A 17,435-nucleotide genomic window follows, 5' to 3' on the forward strand; every position below is an offset into this window, starting at 1 on the left:
GCAATGTGCACGCTCCGGCATCGCGTGCCAACACTGGAAAGTACACAAGCACACTTCAGCCCCCCTCGGCGCCTCTTCGATACCTCCTGGGCGTTTCCAGCATATTCACATTGACATTGTCGGCCCTCTCTCCCCCTCTAACGGCTTTCGTTATGTTCTCTCGTCTATCGACCAAACAACTCGCTGGGTCGAGGCTGTCCCACTCCCCAATATTACGGCACAACCTGTTGCTCAAGCTTTCGTCGAGTCATGGGTATTGCGTTTTGGATGTCCAGCTATCATCACGACTGACCAGGGCAGACAATTTCAGTTGGCCCTGTTCAACGGGACTTGTAACATTTGCAGCATCTGGCGCATCCGTACCACAGCATATCACCTGCAATGTAATGCGCTAGTCGAGTGCTGGCACCGCACTTTCAAGTCGGCTCTTCGATGCCACGACTGTCTATGGATGGAGGCCCTTCCCCTTGTGCTACTCAGCATTCGTGCGATCTATAAGGAAGACATCAAAGGCACAATAGCTCAGTTCGTATACGGCCAGAACATTGTTCTCCCTGGCGAACTTGTGAGCCCTTCCGCTTCTCTCCCTCAGTCTGACTTACCTTCCTTCATGGATCACGTCAGATTCCACTTCATCAACCTCCATATCCCTCCGCCCACCAGCCATTCCCACCCTAAGGTTCACGTCCCGAAGTCTCTGGACAATTTCGAGTACGTCATGCTCCGAGATGACACTGTCCGTGCTCCCCACCAACCTCCATATACCAGCTCATACCGAGTTCTCTGGCGCTCAGCCAACACCTATGACATCCATATGAAAGATTCAGCTGTTACAGTCTCTCTCAACAGACTTAAGCCTGCTCATGTCGAGCCTTCTTCTACCCCTCTTTAGGCCATGACCACGACACTCACTGTCGTGGCTCACGATGCTCCGACCACTCCCTCCACGTCGGATTTACACACTCGATCGAGTGACTTCCAGCTCCAATCGTCGAGCTCTCCTCCGACCTCGCCCTCTACTCCGGTCTCACGCACTCCGTCAAGTGACCACATGCTCCTCACGTTGAGCTTACCTATGATCACACCCTCGCCGCTGGGCCCTTCACCGGTCCCTTCGACCTCTCCACCATCGCCTGTCGAGGTTTCTCACACTCTCCCGTCTTGAATGTGCCCTCGCTCGAAGTGTTTGTGCCTGTCCCTCGAGACATAATCCATGATATCTCAATAATACTGCGCGATTATACACTGTTTGTCGTGTGTTTCTCTTCAAATGCCTCTGAGCACTGTGGTCATCAGTCCCCTGTTTCTCTTCATCCAGTGCTCATGACACAATCTCTGCCATTCTCTGCCACCTGGTGAAATGTGTTCCCCTCCCACCCGACGCTGACCTGAACATGCTTCGTGTGTTTGCCATGCCCACCGGAGACATCATCATCGTCGCTCCATTCCACCGTTCCACCCACAAACCGCCAGCCTACCAGTCACCGAAAGACCAGCATGCCCAGTACGACGCCCGGCTCACTTCAATGACTTCCAGATTCGGTGGCCAAACCTTCCTTCACGACATCTACCCACACAGCTCCCCAACAACACTATCGAGCTGACCATGGTCCGGCTCCCGCGGACCACCCCAGCCGACGCCATAGTCACCCCCCTTCCCCCCGGCCTCTTAAGAAGTAACGGGAGGGGGGGAGGGTGCTATGTGGCGCGATTGAAATCGATACCAACATCAATATGCACTTATCTTTGGACTCTAAGCATTATCTTTGGCTGTTCCGCGATGTTCAGTTCAGTTCTTTGTGATCCTTGTATGTGTGAAGGTTAATAAATGAACTATTGCTAAATGGGTGTGATTATTGGTGCAACCACCCCAGGAATCCTCCTCAGGCCTATACATGATGAAAGAAAAATACAGATGTCAGTCAGATGAGGGCATTAAATGATCTTTCCCCAAGTCAGCTTCTACCAGTATCATACAGTATCATATCTCCCATCTCATCTTCACCTATGTTCTCTTCCATTTCTATAACATTGCCCTCAAGTACATCTCCATATGCTCCTTCCAGCCGACCGGTGCGGCCATGCGGTTCTAGGCGCTTCAGTCTGGAACTGCGTGACCGCTACTGTCGCAGGTTTGAATCCTGCCTCGGGCATGGATGTGTGTGATGTCCTTAGGTTAGTTAGGTTGAAGTAGTTCTAAGTTCTAGGGGACTGATGACCACAGATGTTAAGTCCTATAGTGCTCAGAGCCATTTGAACCATTTGAACTCCTTCCATCTTCGGCTTTCCCTTCTTGGCTTATGACTAGTTGTCCATCTGAGCTCTTGATATTTATACAGGTGGTTCTGTTTTTTCCAAAGGTCTCTTTAATTTTCCTAGGCAGTATCTATCTTTCTGACAGTGATATATGCTTCTGTATCTTTACATTTGTCCTCTAGCCATTCCTGCTTAGCCATTTTGCACTTCTGTCAATCTCATTTCTTATACAAAACCAGAGAAGGAAGGTTGCTACTCACCATATAGTGGAGATGCTGAGTCACGACAGGCATAACGAAAAGATTCACACAATTAAAGCTTTCGGCCATTAAGGCCTTTGTCAGCTGTAGACACACACACACACACACACACACACACACACACACACACACACACACGTAAACGCAACTTGCACATACGTCTGCAGTCTGAGAGAGCTGAACCCACACTGCGACCAGCAGCACCAGTGCATGATGGGATTGGCGACTGGGTGGTGGTAAGTAGGAGGCTGGGGCAGGGAGGGGGAGGGATAGTATGGTGAGAGTGGCGGACAGTGAAGTGTGCCTTCATGCAAAAGATTTGTGCTTGCCTCCAAATTGCATTGTGAGAGATGAAGACTGTTTGGAGGATGTGTAAAGGATCTTCTGCAGTGTTGTCAAAACAACCTGCCAATAAAATTCCCTCCCATGTGTTGTCAAGGTGAATCAGCTTTGCATTAACAATCATTATCTCACAGATATCAATGTCTCTCAGAACTGGTAATACACACTGACTAAACTTTCTGAATCAGGCACGCTATTTGTTTTATGAACTCTTTTTTTTTTTTTTAAATTTATCAGAAGCACTCTTGGTCATTTTTATTGCTTCGATGTCCATTGAACCATTATCTTCAGTTATCCTAGATGCAAACACTCATCAATTGATCCTATGACTTTACTGTTAATTTGTTTTATTTTCTTTGTCATATGTTGATTATATATTTTTCATATTATCATTGATATTTAGAGATAAATCGTAAAATGTCATCAGCAAAATAAAAATGCTTCTTGTATGTTGTATTACCATATATTAATTCTTCATTTTTGCACTTTAAAGATTTGAAAACTTTTTATTGTGTTGCTAAGAATAGTTTTTGGGATATGCAGTTTCCTAGGCTGAATCTTCTTCCAGTTTTAATTTGCCCTGATGAAGGATAATGGAAGCTGTGGGACTGACACATGCATTTTTCAGTACACTAATGTGTGTTGAATTGGTACTTATTTCTCAGGGGCTGTGAGAAGAGATTTTATTGAAACTGAGTAAAATGATTTTTGTTTTCAACATCTATGAATCACAGATGAAGTGGTAAACAAAACTTATTGCACCATTGTATAAACTGGTTATGATTTGCAAGTGATCTGTAGTTCAACACTGAGTAAATCCCAGTTTTTCCATATTTTTGAAATAATCTTAGACAATATTTTCTGTATTATGGAGAAGAGGCTTCTAGGTCCAAAAATGTTTGTCCTTTTTTTTTTTTTTTTTTTTTTTTAAAAAGCAGAATAGTTACAATACTTCTCAACAAAAGTACAATTTTATGGGTTCCTTTAATTTTGTTTCTCCTCCAGATTTATTAACTATCTGTTGAAACACCAGCTACAGGTTTCTTTTCCACAAATTGCTTTATATACATCATGCAGCATTACTCCCTGAATGTTATAATTTCATTGTTAACTATGTATGTTTTTGATTGTTTTCAACTAGACAAGCATTTAAAGATGTCTTTGAAAGCTTGTGCAGTACTCTCTCTGTTGTTGGTTATCTTAACAGTTTAAATGTAATGACAGCCAACAACAGTTTTTGTTTCTTTCTCTTCTTCAGATTTGTTGTGTTTTCTATTGTTTGTCTTATAACATTTTCATTGTACTTTCTCGTATTCTCTCTAATAAGGGGAACCCTCCTTTGGTCACTCTCTGATAGCTGAAAATTCCCAGAGTGAAGGAAGGGGAAAGTAAAGAAACTCATTGTTTGGCTTAGGTGCTGACACTCAAATGATGGTCCAAGTTTCAAAGCCAAGCCACTTCAAAGGTCATACAGTATAAAGCCAAGTGAATCAGAAGAGCAATGACTAAGAACCTAATTTTCAACATTTGCATGCCACATTTGAATCCAATCATATGGTTGCTTCTTTTTTTTTGACATCAGCATTGTTTGTGATATCAAGAAATACAGTGTAGTTACTGAGAAAAGAAATAAGCATTTCAAATTTTATTAGAATGGATTCTACCAATCAAAAATGTTGTATAATTAACAGGAACTGAAAATGAAAAACAACATTTCAGTTACTGCTTTACATTTTACTTTTAGCTCCAAGAAAACCAGTGCATTCCCTGGGATGATATCTTCTATGCTGGTAATAAATCTATAAAACTGTCATGTCCATTTGTTTGAACACTCTTCTCCAAAATTACAAGACAAATTTTCATGGGGTCTTAACAGTTAACTTGTGCATAGCTTGGAGTACCACATAAGCTTTATTTAACTTAAAATGTATCATAGAGAAAAAGGTATTGTGATTTAAGAAATCAGAGCTCAAACGGAAATATTCAGGTGTTCCTTTTCCCAAGAGCCATTCAAGAGTGGAATGGTAGAGAAGTAGTACGAAATGGTTCGATAAACCCTCTGTCAGGCACTTAAATGTGAATTGCAGAGTAACCATGTCGATGTAGATGTTGTATATAAAACCATCAGATCTGTCTGTTTGAACATGCTAATCTCATGGCGTTTTTACAGGGAACTTAAACATATCTTGGGGCACCACATAGGCTTTATTTCATCAAAATTGTATCACAGAAAAAAGATATCATAACTGAAAGTTTTATCCGTGCATCTGTCTGTTTCATTTTCTTGACTAACTCACTTAACCAATGTCGATGAAATTTGCTATGAAGATGGCTTGAGCGCTGAGGCTAGTTTAGGAAATGTGTAGTGTAAGATACTTTTTGATTTGAAGAATATTACATGAATTAGGGAAAAAATTTATTCCTTGAAAAAACTATTTACTTTTTGACTTTTGATCTTTATCATATTTGTGAAAAGACTTTTATTGGTTTATTTGTCCAACATGATACAATTCGTAGTAATGAACACAATGTGTATACGATCTTTAGTGTATTTAATCTATACTACCACATCCTTTGTTGCATAATATACATGTTAGAAAATGTGTAGCGATCCTGCATGTTCATCATTTTAAACAATGAAAATGTTCTTGGGGAAGCTACAACAAAAGTTTTGATTTTATGTAGCTTGCTATTACAAACTGTCAAAGTGAACTTAACTAGCCTAAGAGCAGTGTCCAATTCCAAAGAGTAAACATACTGTCAATAGCATTCATTTCAAACATGTAAAGTACACTGTGTGCAATCTATTCTTTGTGTGATGATTCCCACACAGCCCCCCCTCCCCCTCCCACTGCAGTAGGGATAAGCTCCTGTCTCCTGTAAAGTATGGGTATTTGTATTTTTGTACTGCATGCATTGACCAGCCCTGGTGCGAACTACTGGATTTCCTAGCATTTCCTCTGGGTCTGCATGCCATGTTGAGAGTTTCATTTGCTCCAATTGCTTTCCTTCTCCTGTCTTTTCTGCAGTTGCAAGCATAGTTTCCTCATGCTTTTCTAGAAAGAATTCATTGTCTGACACTAATTTATATGTAGGCTTCACCCTTTCTAGGGACACTGTATGTTGTTTGCCATTACATTGTATCTGCATCATATGTTTGTCATGTTTTATGACTCTGTATGGCACTGCATATGTTGATCGCAGAGGGGGACCTACTGCATCCATCCTCAGCGTTACATCTGAGCATGTGCTGATATCTTGTGCACAAAAAACTTATGTTCACCATGTTGTGTTGCTGGTGATGGCTGGAGTTTGGTAATATGGCTTTGTATTTATTGCAGCAAGTATGGTAAATTATTTTCTGTCGGTTCTGATGGTGCCAAAAAAAATTCTGACAGCAGACGTAGGGTCTCTCCATATATCATCTCTGTTGTTGAAGATTCTAGCGTTAAAGAGTTTTTTTTCTTTTCGTATTTAACCAAATATAACATTGATGATGATAATTTATGGCAATGTTTGCCGACAAGATAAAGAATGCACCCTTTAACACTAGATTGCGTACTCACGGCAGTTCTCCTTGGCCGTTTTTTTTTTTTGGTACGACTTGGAAAGAGTGAAAAATCAATTAATGATCGCCGATGCGTCGGTTCTCGATTGTGTTCAGGAGACGTACAGATTGATTGCGCGAAAATAGTTTCTCAAATGACCTCTTAACCCGGATTGCTTTCACGCAATCAGACTCTTCAATGAAATTACCTAAGGGACCTATTTGAATAATAAAAAAAATGCAAAACAGTGAAATTTTGTAAAAAAAAATTGTCAGATCGGAAACTGAACACATTAATGGTCCCCCAAATACAATCGAGACACCGGGATAAAGAGCGAACCTGTAACAAAGTTCATTTAAACATAAACATTATTTGTGGTTAATTTAAAGAAAAGAATAAGCATAGATTTTCTGTACAGTGAAGCATCAATATATTCTTAAAGAACAAAGGCGTTAAACTATAAACATTAACAAATTTACAATGTATACAAAACTTACATTTTTATGTTTTTCTCATACATGGAGCAGTCCAGCAATCGCTGCTTTTGTGTGTGTGATATTTTGTAAAAATTAAATGTCCTGGCGTGCGCGTAAGTATTTTTTTTATCGTCACAAGGTTTACAAAAGCGTTTTCTTTCTTGATGATAACGTGGTTTTTCACACTAAACGAAATATAACTTGTAGCGGTGCTACACAACACGTCTTAACAAGTAGGCGACCAAACATCAAAGGTAATGAAGTACATGTTAACATATCGGCGACCAGAAGTACAACCAACTATAAAGACTCTAGAATTTTCCTAACAAAAGATAAATTGTTCTTTCTTCTGTTTCGCAGCTTCTTGCTATCAAGCGCTGCGGCAATGATTTTAAATATCTGCGCCCAGCGAGTCATAGTGTTTAAAAGTACCTTTTAAACTCTGGCCGCGCGTCTTGGTATAGGCGCACGTTATAAACAGATTTCGTTTCTTTACTCTCGCGTTGTCATGCTTAGTATCATTACAAACTACAGCTCGATGGCTGTCCTTTTCTAATATGCAAAATGTCTGAAATCCAATAATATCACATTGCTTCCCGTGTGAGGAGCGATGACTCCGTCAGGATCATCGCGACTCACGCGTAGTCGTGATATTATTGCTTTCGTGAAACAAGTTAGTATTACTTGCAAAAATTCTTTGCAATAGATTTTACACACTACATCAGGCAAAGTGATTATCATGCAGAGTATCAGGTAAGTATATTCGTACGACTGAAATTGACAGTAATTTGTCTATAGGGTAACTACATGACAATTGAACTGTGCTCTTTCTAATGTATTGTACAACGATAACAAATGTTCATTTCTCGGTAAAAGACAATGAAATCAAGATAAAGATACACGTACATAGATACATTATACATGGCATAATAGACATTCAAAAATAACAAAGAAATAAATTACTTGACTTCGCAGGAAGTATGGGTGCTGTGTGCACTCGTGAAAAAAATATGTTACAAAAAATTGACATTCTTGTTTTACAATGACATATTACAGCAATATTTTTGTCGTTGTTTCGTCGAAGATTTCTTGCAGTAAATACGTAGCACTTTACTTATTGGTGGCTTTCATGACCTGCAAAAAAAAATGTTTCGCTACACTTGGGTAGGTATGAGTTGCACTGGGAGTGGTAGAACTGTAGAACTTCGGGTATAAATGATAGCACTGCACTTGAGTGGGGAAATTGATTACACTTTCACAGTGGAGGAAAAGTAGGGCATCACTTTCACTGTGGAAGTTGGAGTAGTTGTCGGGGTGTGAGGTTGCGTTGGAAATTCGTCGTGGGTCAGGAACTGGAAGACTGGTTCTGCAACATGTTGAGCCGTATGGTGGCGGTCTCTATTTTACCTGACACATGTCCGTGCCTCCATTTATGTTTTCGTACATGAAAAATACAGAAAAAAATCTGTATTAGAATGTGCTTACTTACTAATAACTTAGTCTAAAAGAAAATTGGATTAGGTAAGGATAACAATTGTTTATGTACATAAGGTCTCATTCTCTTAGGAACGCTTAGTTCTCATATTTATCTATTTTTCTGGTTTTATTTGGTTCGACACGTTTTCGTCATTACTCGGCCTGGTCAGTAAATTCGGTAGCAATTGTCAAAATCGAGCTTAAGACTCTTCCGATTAGTGTCTTTATAATTTCACAAGGCACATGAGTGCTTAATTCATTGCTTTATCATATTTTATTTTGAATGCATTTCAAACACATTTGGCATCCGCGCTGGTTGTGCAAAGAAAAATTGATTGTTGAGCGCCCAGCGTACACAGTGTTACGTCCGTTGGTCACAATCACGTGATAATAACTTGACAGTTCCACAACGCTAGCAGCAGTATTCTGCGAGAAGCAGAGCGTTTGGTGTCTATTAGCCGTGTTGTGAGTTTTTACACAGTTTTTCATCGACTCTGGATTACGGAAGCAGCCAGATGCGGCGACTCCCGCAGCTGTTTCGAAGAATGTGTCCGTGGAAAGGTGTACAGTACCGTTTGTGGTAAGTACAACACTTTCACTCTTCGGCTTTCTACTTCGTGGTACAAGTACTTATAACATTACTTCACACGTGTCCTTGGAGTTATCACCTTTTCAGTTCACACGTTATTATTAATTCGTGTTCACATTTATTTGGTCATCATGTTAAGGTTCACACGCACCACTTTTATACGTGTACATTAATTACTTGTCTATAGTCGGTTCACACGCAGCAGCATATACGTGTCCATTTATTACTGACTGCATTATTACTACAAAGTACAGTTAACATTTAGTATATATATCATGTCTAAAAATTATTTACAAAGAAATATTTAGTCTCTGTGACTACAAGGCCTGACGAAAAGCGTGTCTCTTGTTCGTAGTTTGTGCTTCCTAGGCACTTTAGGTTTACACTTTGTTCGAAATCTTGTTATTCTTTTCTTTTTAGAATAGTTAATCTTTTCTCAAGTTCAGCTCTTTTATTTTCTCTCTATTACGTCGTTAGTTTGAAGACATAGCCAATGTGGCTTCGTTTACCTGATGAACAGTTCGTGTTCAAACTACCATTAGGGAAATTGGGAAGGTTGGTGTTCCCTGTCGTGCAATTGCACATAACAAATCTTAATTGAACTCGCAATTTGCGGAGAATAAGCATAGCCCATCGACAACCAATGTGTCACGACTATCCATTCGTATAGCCTGTATGTATCAATCATGCAACCAGCCCGTAAAATTCACTTCTCTACTCGATAAGGTAGGATGGTAAGGATACTGGTTAGAGGAAAACACAAAAGACTTTTATGGAGTGAAGAGATTTGAAGACACAGTGTTAATGACGTATGATATGATGAGCTTAACATAAATTATTATCACCTTAGTTTTTCATGACAAATAGTATAATTAAATCGATACAGTAGTTTCAGTGTCGTCTGATCCAGCTCTCTAAACAATTTTCTATACATATCTAAAATTACTTAAACCATGCATTAGCAGTGAACTGTGTCTGTTAACTATCTTCTGTTCCATGTATCGTAAAATTGGTTTCCTAAAAAAAAAAAAAAAAAAAAAAATCGTCATACCTCGAGGACCTGAAATAGATATTTCTAGTACTAAATTAGTTTATTTATAAATGATCTTTGTAAGTATTTCAGCTGCACTGTGCCGTAAAATTCTTATGTGCGTATACGGTTTTCTCCGTATTGTAATAAAATAATTGAGTTGCGCACTTCTTTCCTGCTACCTGGATCGTTATTGACTTACTTGATTCTTATATGCTAAGCTGCTGCTTTTTGCCTGCTGCGTTTCATAGGTGGTGTCATAAAATTTGTTGTCACACACTCCTTATGCATAACATAACATTTACCTCATTAGAGTAAGCGACCTTAATAATTTTTTTTTATCCCTACGAGCAATCATTCTGGTCTGAATGATCATTTTAATTTATTTCATTCAAGAGGAGACAGCTTTGCTATACTTAAAACTAGTGATAGCAGGTGGCACTTAGCACGTCCCTACTACAATATTTATTTGTCAGCTCTTTCGGCTGTGGCCGTTCATGGCTCAATTAACTTAAAACTAACTTACATCTAAGGCAAATCTTGCTCTCCTACAATAAATGTGTTTTACTTAAGGTGCTTATATAAATTACTTATCTTGCTGTGGCAGGTCGACAGGGTGTTAGTCCTGTGCATTACTCTTACATACGTTGATACTTCACACATAGTATGACAGCTTATAGTGTGTGTATATTTTATTTTAGCAGGTTAACTTAACAGATATTTTCAATGGTTGACTCGGTATTTCTTCAAGTCTGCGTGATGAAACAACCCTTTTATTCGTCCAGATACAGGGTCAGCTAATAGATAGCAACCAATGTGCGGCTTTCTTAAGATAATATATGGTCCTTCATACAAGTGCTGCCACTTGCGATTCTTATGATGAATCAAAGATGGTTTGAAGTGGGTCTTTAATAGCACTCGTTCATTTATACGATACGATAAGACTTTGCTAATGTGTTTGTCATGCGCCTTTTTTCTAAGGTTGGCATGAGTAGTTAAAGATATGAGAGCTTGTCTTAACTTGTCGTGTAATGTTACTTCAGGGTGTTGTAATTTAGGGATGGGGTCTACCCATTCATTTCTTTCTAGTCGTTTAGAGACTAGTTCTGATGGTGTGAAACCAGTTGATGTGTGAGGTAAATTATTAACAATCTCTTCAAAGGGTGTGACGAAATCAATGCACCGTGTCTGCTGGTTTGGAATATGCGTTCGTATGAAACGATTGAACTCTTTGAATACTCTTTCTGTGGGATTACTTTGCGGTCGATACCGGGATATCAAAATTTGTCTGATGTTGTTGGTTACAAGGAAATTCCTCCATCGTTTCCCCACGAAAGTTGATGCGTAATCAGATAACATGGCTTCAGGCTTGCCAAAGCGAGGAAAATAGTCTTTCTCAATACGTCTAATTAGTGGAAGTATATTAGATGACTTCATTGCATAGAGTCTCACGTGTTTGGTAAAAAGATCTAACAATACGACCAGATACTTCACACCTCCTCTTCCCTGAGGAAGTGGACCTGCGTAATCCAAACTGACGATTTGGTTTGGTCTTTCTGTACGTATCGGGTTTAAAGGTAAGGCATTTGACAAGTTGAAAGGTTTCGCCTTTTGGCAAATGGAACAATTTCTTAATAATTGGTGCACCTTCTTGTGAAGATTAGGTACATAGCAGTATGTTGAAATCTTGCGTTTGCATTTTTCTGGGCCATAGTGACCCCAGGAGAGGTGAGTGTACCAAATGAGATGTTCAACATAATCTTTAGGAATACAGACACACCACCTTCCTGTCAACAGAGAAGTTCGGTGAAACAGAACTCCATTGTGTACTTTATAAAATTTTGACAACGAGTGATCAGGGTTGTTTCGAAGAAGCTGTTTAATTTCTAGCCAATTGCGATCTGTGTCTTGAAGAGTATTCATTTGACGGCAAAGACGCAAAAAGTAACTCCGATGTAGAGGATCTTTCATAAGAAGAATTTTGTGATTAGAAATCTGTTCTATTAATTCAGTAGGCTCCGGCAATCCTTCCGGCATACGTGACAATGCATCAGCAATAATGTTATTCTTGCCCTTTACGTAAATAATTTCAAAATCATACTCTTGTAGAAATAAACACCATCGAGTAAGCCGAGGATGATACAGTTTGCACGAGAGTAAGAAGCTTAGTGCTTGATGATCGGAGTATACTCTGATTTTGTGACCATAAATATAGTAATTAAAGCGGCGAAAAGCCCACACAACGGCTAATCCCTCTAATTCGGTTACCGAATATGATCTCTCACATTCGGTTAAGACCCGACTGGCAAAACTGATTATTTTGACTTCCTCCTGCCCATCAGTTTTGTCTATTTGAAATAAACATGCACCTAATCCTTGAAACGATGCATCGCAAGAAATGCAGAAATCTAAACTCATGTTTGGATGACTTAAAATGTTACTCTTTAGAAGAGATTCTTTGATCTTGTCAAAGGCTTTTTGGCATTCAGAAGTCCACATCCAGTGGACGTTTTTCTTGAGCAAATTTAACAATGCGGGATTGTTCATTGATTGATTCGGAATGAAGCGACGGAAGAATGAAGCTAATCCAATGAAACCTTTTAGATGCCTTTTAGTGCAAGGCACAGGGAAATTTTCTATTGCTGTTAACTTGCTGGGATCAGGTGAGATTCCTTCCGAAGAAATTATATGCCCTAGAAACTTGACTTCTTTCTTGGCAAATTTGGATTTTTGTAAATTTGCAGTAACACCAAAATCAGAGAATCTCTGAAAGATCTTTTGTAGGAGAGTTAAATGTTCTTCCCAGGAAGTCGTTGCTATCAGTAAATCATCAACATAGACGGTGACTTGGTCAAGTAACTCTGGTCCTAGCACATGATCAAGTGCTGCAATGAAAACACCAGAACTAATGTTGAGACCGAAAGGTACTACACGAAAATGATAGGATCTGGCCGGCAAAGATAAAGGCTGTGTACTTCCTCGATGATGATGATAGTTTCACCTGCCAATAGCTACTTCGGAGGTCTATTGAGGATAAGAACCTCACACTATGGAATTTTTGTAGTTGTTCCTCCAGTGGTTCTGGTCTTGTGCATACTGGAATGATGATTTTATTAATATTCCTTGCGTCCAAGACAAGTCTGACGCTTCCATCGTTTTTGAAAACAGGTAACAACGGGCTACTGTAGGGAGAGTCGGACGGTTCTATGATTTTCCACTTAAGCATTTTACGTATTTCTTGTTTGACGGCTTCTTTACGGGACTGCGGAACTGAATAGGTTGTTTTGCAAAAAGTATCATGGGGTTTCACTCTCATGTTAAATTCATAGTCTGCTATGATACCTGGTTTGCTGGAAAAAATGTTCACAAATGTTGCTAATAGGTCGTGTAGTTCATACTTCTGTCTGTCGTCGAGTCCGTCTGTTTCCACAATTTTTATGCGTAACTCGTCGGCAGTTGGTAATAAGTCAGGGTCATTGTTGACGTCACTGAACTCATCAGTCGCACGGTGGTAATGTTGCCTGTCAGAAAGTCTACGTATTTTCACTTTACGTTCCAGGTTGGTTATCCTGACTTTGGTTCTCATTAGATGTATGACCAGTGTCCTACCATCTAGTCTTAACGTGCACTTACCTTCAGCTAAATCAATGATGGCACGATTTCTTCGTAGAAAGTCCATTCCTAACAAGCATGGCACTGACAGGTTCTTTACTACTAAAAATGTGCACTGTATACAGTCGGATTTAAATTGTATTGTTGCCTGTACTTGCATGCTAACCTTCTGTACTAGGGAGCCTACTGCTCCAGATACAGTACATCCTTGTACAGGAAGTGAAGGAATTTTTTTTACAGAGCACACCTTTTTATATACACACATAGACATAGCATTAATATTTGCACCTGTGTCGATGATGGCAATGATTGGTATATCATAAATGTGAATCAGAGTTGACGCTTGTACTTGGTTTTCCCAAAGGTCGTTGTTTTCGTAGGTGTTCTTTTCGTCTAATAGTTCGTCCCGTAAGTCTCTGTCGTCTTCGTATCTAATTACGTTGATATGTCTTTTAATGAAGTTGCCCCCCATTGGTTCCGCAGCTTCCCCGTGGAGGCCTAAAGAAGCTGCTAATGGTTTTCCGACTGGGGTGGAGCTGAAATGTCAGTTACTTTTACTTGACTAGTATTTTGTGACATACCAGGTCGAAAACTTGCGTTCGTATCCCATACGACTTGTGCATCACTTGATTGCGTGTTATTTGACATCGCGTTTGGTGCTTGGTTTGCCTGTGTGTAAAAAATAGTCGGATTTCCTTGGCTATTATGACCGGCAGTGTCAGGAAAAGCATGCGACGAATTGTCCTGACTATTGTTCCTGAACTGTTGGTTGGGTTGGTGAGAAAATGTCGCATTTTTTGGCTGTGAAAAATTCATTTGGTGAGAGGGAGTGAAGTGACTCGGCTGACTGTACTGTTGTGGTCCGTTATAATTGTTCCATTTCTTTCCCTTGTGACGATTTCCATTATTCGTCTTGTTGTTCTGGTACTGGTAATTACCGTTGTGATTTATCGGTGAATTACCGTGTTGTTGCTGTGTGTTTTGATAAATCGGATTGTATCTATTCTGGTGTGGATATTTGTTATATTGTTTTAAATTACGTCGGTTGAAACTGTTATGATTGCCGTAAGGCTGAGCGTTTGGTTGTCCCGTGTTATGTTGGTACGACATTCCATTGACGCAATTTGTTATGTGCTGCTGCGGAGCAGGCGGTCCATTATTATAATTATTCCGCGCGCTCGCACGCACATCCTCATAGATCATATCCAAATTGTCAAGAACAGAAAGAAAGGCTTCTAGGTCTTCTTCACTCACATTAACTAGTTTCTCTCTTATTGACACAGGGAGTTTTGGCTTTAAGATCATGATTACATCTTTGGTTGAAATGGGCGTGTCCCAATACTGAATTTTACGTAGATATTTTTCAAAATAACGTCTCAAATCTCCTCCTTTGGTGTTGAAAGGTTCGGCGTTGTAAACCTCCTTTCGGAGTCTTTGTTGTATACCTGAACTCCAGAATTTATTCAAAAAATGCTTTTCAAAATCTGCATAGGTGTGACATTTGTCTATAATTTCTGTACCCCAAATTGATCCTTCACCGTGTACATAGCCTAAGATGAACTGTATCCGCTGCCTGTCGTTCCATGATTCTGGAAAAGCGCCTGTGAATGATTTTAGAAATACCATTGGATGTATATTTCGTTTTTCAGGTATAAAAGGCTGAAAAACCCTGTGTTTTAGCACACTCTCGTCTCGCATTAGTTCAACGAGTGTTAGTTGATCGGCATGACTACGTAACGTAGAAGTTTCGCCACGCGTATTATTTACTGTTGGTGAGAATTGTACCTGACACTCGGGACATTGACGATTATCGTGTTCTGGCGGTAGCGAATACTCAGATTAGATTAGATTAGATTAATACTAGTTCCATGGATCATGAATACGATATTTCGTAATGATGTGGAACGAGTCGAATTTTCCAATACATGACATAATTAGGTTAATTTAACAACATACTTAAGTTAATATAACAACTTTATTTTATTGTGTTTTTTGTTTTTCTTTATTTTTTATTTATTATTTTTTTTCTTTCTTAATTTATATCCAAAAATTCCTCTATGGAGTAGAAGGAGTTGTCATTCAGAAATTCTTTTAATTTCTTCTTAAATACTTGTTGGTTATCTGTCAGACTTTTGATACTATTTGGTAAGTGACCAAAGACTTTAGTGCCAGTATAATTCACCCCTTTCTGTGCCAAAGTTAGATTTAATCTTGAATAGTGAAGATCATCCTTTCTCCTAGTATTGTAGTTATGCACACTGCTATTACTTTTGAATTGGGTTTGGTTGTTAATAACAAATTTCATAAGAGAGTATATATACTGAGAAGCTACTGTGAATATCCCTAGATCCTTAAATAAATGTCTGCAGGATGATCTTGAGTGGACTCCAGCTATTATTCTGATTACACGCTTTTGTGCAATAAATACTTTATTCCTCAGTGATGAATTACCCCAAAATATGATGCCATATGAAAGCAATGAGTGAAAATAGGCGTAGTAAGCTAATTTACTAAGATGTATATCACCAAAATTTGCAATGACCCTTATTGCATAAGTAGCTGAACTCAAACGTTTCAGCAGATCATCAATGTGTTTCTTCCAATTTAATCTCTCATCAATGGACACACCTAAAAATTTGCAATATTATACCTTAGCTATATGCTTCTGATTAAGGTCTATATTTATTAATGGCGTCATACCATTCACTGTACGGAACTGTATGTACTGTGTCTTGTCAAAATTCAGTGAGAGTCCGTTTACAAGGAACCACTTAGTAATTTTCTGAAAGACAGTATTGACAATTTCATCAGTTAATTCTTGTTTGTCAGGTGTGATTACTATACTTGTATCATCAGCAAAGAGAACTAACTTTGCCTCTTCATGAATATAGAATGGCAAGTCATTAATATATAATAAGAACAACAAAGGACCCAAGACTGACCCTTGTGGAATCCCATTCTTGATAGTTCCCCAGTTTGAGGAATGTGCTGATCTTTGCATGTTACGAGAACTACTTATTTCTACTTTCTGCACTCTTCCAGTTAGGTACGAATTAAACCATTTGTGCACTGTCCCACTCATGCCACAATACTTGAGCTTGTCTAGCAGAATTTCATGATTTACACAATCAAAAGCCTTTGAGAGATCACAAAAAATCCCAATGGGTGGTGTTCGGTTATTCAGATCATTCAAAATTTGACTGGTGAAAGCATATATGGCATTTTCTGTTGAAAAACCTTTCTGGAAACCAAATTGACATTTTGTTAGTACTTCATTTTTACAGATATGTGAAGCTACTCTTGAATACATTACTTTCTCAAAAATTTTGGATAAAGCTGTTAGAAGGGAGATTGGACGGTAATTGTTGACATCAGATCTATCCCCCTTTTTATGCAAAGGTATAACAATAGCATATTTCAGTCTATCAGGGAAAATGCCCTGTTCCAGAGAGCTATTACACAGGTGGCTGAGAATCTTACTTATCTGTTGAGAACAAGCTTTTAGTATTTTGCTGGAAATGCCATCAATTCCATGTGAGTTTTTGCTTTTAAGCAAGTTTATTATTTTCCTAATTTCAGAGGGAGAAGTGGGTGAGATTTCAATTCTATCAAATTGCATAGGTATGGCCTCTTCCATTAACAGCCTAGCATCTTCTATTGAACACCTGGATCCTGTTATATCCACAACATTTAGAAAATGATTATTAAAAATATTTTCAACTTCTGACTTTTTGTTCGTAAAGTTTTCATTCAATTTGATGGTAATACTGTCTTCCTGTGCTCTTGGTTGACCTGTTTCTCTTTTAATAATATTCCAAATTGCTTTAATTTTATTATCAGAGTTGC

The sequence above is a fragment of the Schistocerca nitens genome, chromosome 2 (assembly GCF_023898315.1).
Source record: "Schistocerca nitens isolate TAMUIC-IGC-003100 chromosome 2, iqSchNite1.1, whole genome shotgun sequence".
NCBI lineage: Eukaryota > Metazoa > Arthropoda > Insecta > Orthoptera > Acrididae > Schistocerca > Schistocerca nitens.